This window comes from Euphorbia lathyris, chromosome 7 (genome assembly GCF_963576675.1).
Source record: "Euphorbia lathyris chromosome 7, ddEupLath1.1, whole genome shotgun sequence".
Classification (NCBI taxonomy): Eukaryota; Viridiplantae; Streptophyta; class Magnoliopsida; order Malpighiales; family Euphorbiaceae; genus Euphorbia; species Euphorbia lathyris.
This window is the reverse complement of record NC_088916.1, coordinates 55934560-55938880: the sequence shown is the minus strand read 5'-3', so window position 1 is coordinate 55938880 and position 4321 is coordinate 55934560. Positions and strand designations below refer to the sequence as shown.

The following is a 4321-nucleotide window of genomic DNA, read 5'->3' as shown; positions in this document are numbered from 1 at the left end:
TTTACTTTATCTTTATTCCATCCACTAACTTGATCGTCACAGTGTCCACATGGACCCTTCCCGATGGATGAGGCGAACCAACAAAGGATATCTACCTAAAAATCTCAAAACGTTATTAATAAGTATCTTTTCTATGAATTTGTATGATCAATTATATTTTAAAATTACAAGTTCTTGATCATTAAGATTGGTATTAGATCGTCAAATCAAACATTTATCTACTTGTGTATAGTGGTGACTCATATTCCCACTCTTCATATTTTTACGGCAACCATAAAGTGATCATTTTTAGCTATGGGTATAGTGAAAAAGAAGTTTTGAAATAGAATGGAAAATGAATATCTTTCATATTGTTTAATATTGTATATTGAGAGAGAAATTATCGGTAGTTTCAGTATAGGTTTAATTATAGATGATTTTCGTGATTTGAAAGATCTGTGATTATTAAAAATTTACCCCAGTGAGATGTTTTTCTACTTCCACAATGTAAAAATTATAAGGATGCCCATATGAAGATTGGTATAAATTCACATGTGTGTAACAATAATGAACTTTACACTTTATCACTTGATCGACATAGTACACTTATTGTATAATGTGTGTCGAACATCACCAATGTATATATATATGTATATATATATATATATATATATATGTGTGTGTCTTGATCTGTATTTAAGGGAAGAAGAGAGAGAGATATGATATTTAATCTAATTATATTTGTTAATTAAATTACTCTAATCTTGTTTGTTAATTAGAACAACTCTATTCTTCCCTTAGAATAAAAAGTAAGAGAATCTCTCTCTATAGCATGACTATATATATATATATATATATATATATATATATATATATATATATATATATATATATATATATATATATATATATATATATATATATACTACAAAAAAAAAAAAAAGACTTTTAGGTACAAATGGTTAGACACAAATTATCATTTTTGTTAATTAAGTTATGAAACTAATTTAAAGGACAATTATATTTATGGTCCCCAATTGTTTTTTTATTTAGTATAAGGGACGAATTCACTTACTACACATTAGAAGTAGAGATAAATTAAACTATATTGTCTTAAATAGTACTATAAAATTAATATTGTGGACAAATGTGTCAATAGCCTTCTTATCTTTCTTTCCCCTCTCATTTCACACATCCATTTCGTATGTTTTTCCTTCATTATCATTCTTATTTTTTTTCTTCTCCAACCACCATATCTCACGCCCCTCTTCCCCTCTGCCTTTCTTCCTTACTCTTTCCTAGTCTTCTTTTCTTTGGAATCGGCAGCTTTAAGTTGGAATCTCCAGTCGACCGATGGTGGCTGGATACGTGCAAGCGGTGATAGTAGCTCCATCGCCCGGTCAAGCGGTATGTAGCTTCTCGATCCCCTGGTTATGCGAAAGTATCTCAATCCCTTAGTTATGGGGCATCAAATTGAGGTGGTATTCATTTTAAAGTTTTAGGGTTTAAATTTTTATTGGTTAAAATTAGTTTAGAAATTATCTTTCATTAGTTCTTTTAGGTTTTATATATGGATTTGGTAGATCTAAAAAGTGACAATCGAAATTGTTTAAAAATTTATTAAAAACCGGTCATTTTAATTTGAAATATGGATTTGGTACTTTCCTATTCCTCCATTTTAACATTTCCAGTGATGCAGATTTGTTTGCTAAAATGTTTCAATTGGAAGATTAAAATTTGTTCAGTAGCTAGTAAGGCTAGATGACATTGGAAGCTAACATTTTGTTCCAATATTGGATTTCTTAAAATGATTTTATTAACATGTGTAATTTGGTCTACTTTTCATATTAACATGATTTTATTGGATTTTGTTTTATTCTTGCTATCTTACATATGTTAAAGTTTTTACATTTTTACGTGTGTAGTTTTGCAAGAACATTGTGTTGGCTGGGATTGGTAGTTTGACTATGTTGGATGATAAGGCTGTCACTGAAGATGCATTATCTGCTAACTTTTGGCCCTTTTTTACTATGTACTCATGCCTTCTAAACTGTTTATGTTCAATATAATGGTCTTGACAAAGTGTTGCTTATAAAGTTGTTCATGTGTTTTCCTTTCATTTTTAGAAGTTCATTTGTTTGTTAATATATGACACCTAATTTGAAACATTGATCAAGTTCCAATTATAGGTGATTTGTCAAGATTTTGGTGTAGATTTGAAACACTAGGCAAGAGCTAAAAAAGAAAAACAATGAGGTTACTGTTCTATTCTTTATCTGCAGCTCAAAATTGCTCTGTCCATCATCCTCTTTATTTGTATCATCCATATGAGTGGTGAATTGCAGAGCTGAGTTAGAACAGTGCATGCATGCTTGGATGCAAGAAAATGCATAGCAATACTTTTGTCCTTAAGGTAGCAATACGAGGGAAAGAAGGTAAAGTTGATTACATTTTCTAATTCTTTTGTGTATAATCTGCCTAAAATCATGTTCACATTTCTTAATTAGCTATTGAAGAAAAAATCTGCCTCCTTGACAAGATTCTTCCTTTTAATATTTGCAATTCCTTATATATGAAGTGGTCTCTGGTGGTACTCTTCGGAAGCCTATGGGGCTCTTTGGAAATAGTGGGTCTGAGATTTCTCTTAATGATTTAAAGAAATTGGAGACATTTTTTGCCTGTATGCTCTCATTCTTTTAATCTGAGTTCATTTTTGTTTGTTTTCTCAGAGTGAGTAGACTATAAAGCTTTCTTTTTGGGTTATGTATTGAACATGATTGTTCTATTCAGTTTTCTTTTTGGGTTATGTATTGAACATGATTGTTCTATTCAGTTTAAACTTCCTCAATTTGTTTGTTGTATAAAATAGGGGCAGCAAGCAAATTCATTTCCTTCTAAGAAAATTTAGTTTATTGGATGTTTAAGCATAATGGTTTAATTGAAGTACTTTTCCTTCTACCATAAATCCAAGAACACTTCTGCTCTTGTTCTGCTAAATTCATTTTTCACTGACTCTTTACTCCTTTTTGTTTTAGAATTTGAAGAATGATCATGCAGTTCTCCCAATTCAGGTTTAACATGGGGCCTAGGGGCCTTCACCACCCTGAGCAGGGGTTGTGCCATGTCAAGTTGCCACAAGGCCTGCCCCCAGGCTTATATGATGTTGGGTAACTTTTATGAATAACAGTTTCTTTCTTTCACGTAATTTTATTTGCTTTAATGGGTTTAATTTTTATTGCAAACTGGCATGATTTCTTAGCACAGGGTTATATTTCTAAATGATGTTTGGTGTTTTATTGCAGTGTCGGGAAGTTACTTGATTTGTCTTAATAATAGTAATGGTTTCAGTTCACAAAGCAAGAATATGAAGAAATTTGATAAGTTCAGCTTTTAATGTCATTTTTTATTAAGTTGCTTTTGATTAATCGCCTAGTCCACATCAAATGCATTTGGAAAATCAGATGAAATAGTATAGCTTTTAAGAGATAACGAGCATGGCTATTTTGCTTTTGTTTTAAGTTAAGGTTTTCAATTTCTCTCTTTTTTTGTCTTGGAAAGAAAACATTTTGTCATGGTAATTTCTAAAAACACTTAGGTCTATCTTGGAGCTTGAACTGCCAATTTATTTATCTTTATAATGCAGGAATTTGGAATCTTCGTCCAAAGAATATGAACTCATGGTATATGGGTCAGGAAGTGTACAAAAATGTTGTGAACCCCGAGATCTATATGTCTGAGGTTCCTTTGTTATTGCCTCATAATATTATATATTGTTGGCTATTATCATCCTTTAAGATTTCAAAAATCTAATATGCCAAAGAAATTTATTTTTGTTGATGTTTGAGCATGAATTGACTATTTTGTGGTCTCTTGACATTTCATTTTTCACAGAATCAGTCTCAGAGGTTCAAGTGTGGTTAGAACAATTTTTGCTGCATCAGTTGTCGCGTTGTATGAAAATTTTGTCAGGTAACAAATTTGAAAATATGGTAGTATAAAAAGGCTGATTTGTTCCCATAGAAATGAATCAAGCAAGGCAATTGCTTGTAGTATATAGATTAATTGTAGCATAATATTGTTTATTCTTTAATCATTTATGTTGATAAGGTGGGTTGTCTCAAATTAATTTATTCTAGTAGTTTCCATTTTCATTGGCATAGAAATCAGATTATTAAAGTTGCATCAGCCACATTTATATTTTATAAGCATTCTTCTTCTTTGGTAATTTTCTTTCATGGTCCATCACATTTTAATATTGTGGGGCTTGAAATTATAAGTTGCAACATGGGCTTCAACCCTTAGAGAAGGAAAACTTCTAAGTATTTCTTTAGCGGACTCAGAA

At 30.9% G+C, this 4321-nt stretch overlaps 1 long non-coding RNA gene across 3 annotated transcripts; it reads left to right on the top strand.

Moving 5' to 3' along the window:
* The first annotated feature begins 1117 nt into the window (after positions 1 to 1117).
* On the top strand, positions 1118 to 4101 carry LOC136235628 (uncharacterized). Of its 3 annotated transcripts, none has more exons than XR_010691834.1 (2): positions 1118 to 1386; positions 2262 to 4101. It is a non-coding gene; the product is annotated as an uncharacterized lncRNA (long non-coding RNA). The 3 variants fall into 3 exon arrangements; XR_010691833.1 differs by having other exon boundaries at positions 2169 to 4101; XR_010691832.1 differs by having other exon boundaries at positions 1905 to 4101.
* Positions 4102 to 4321: the final 220 nt, after the last annotated feature.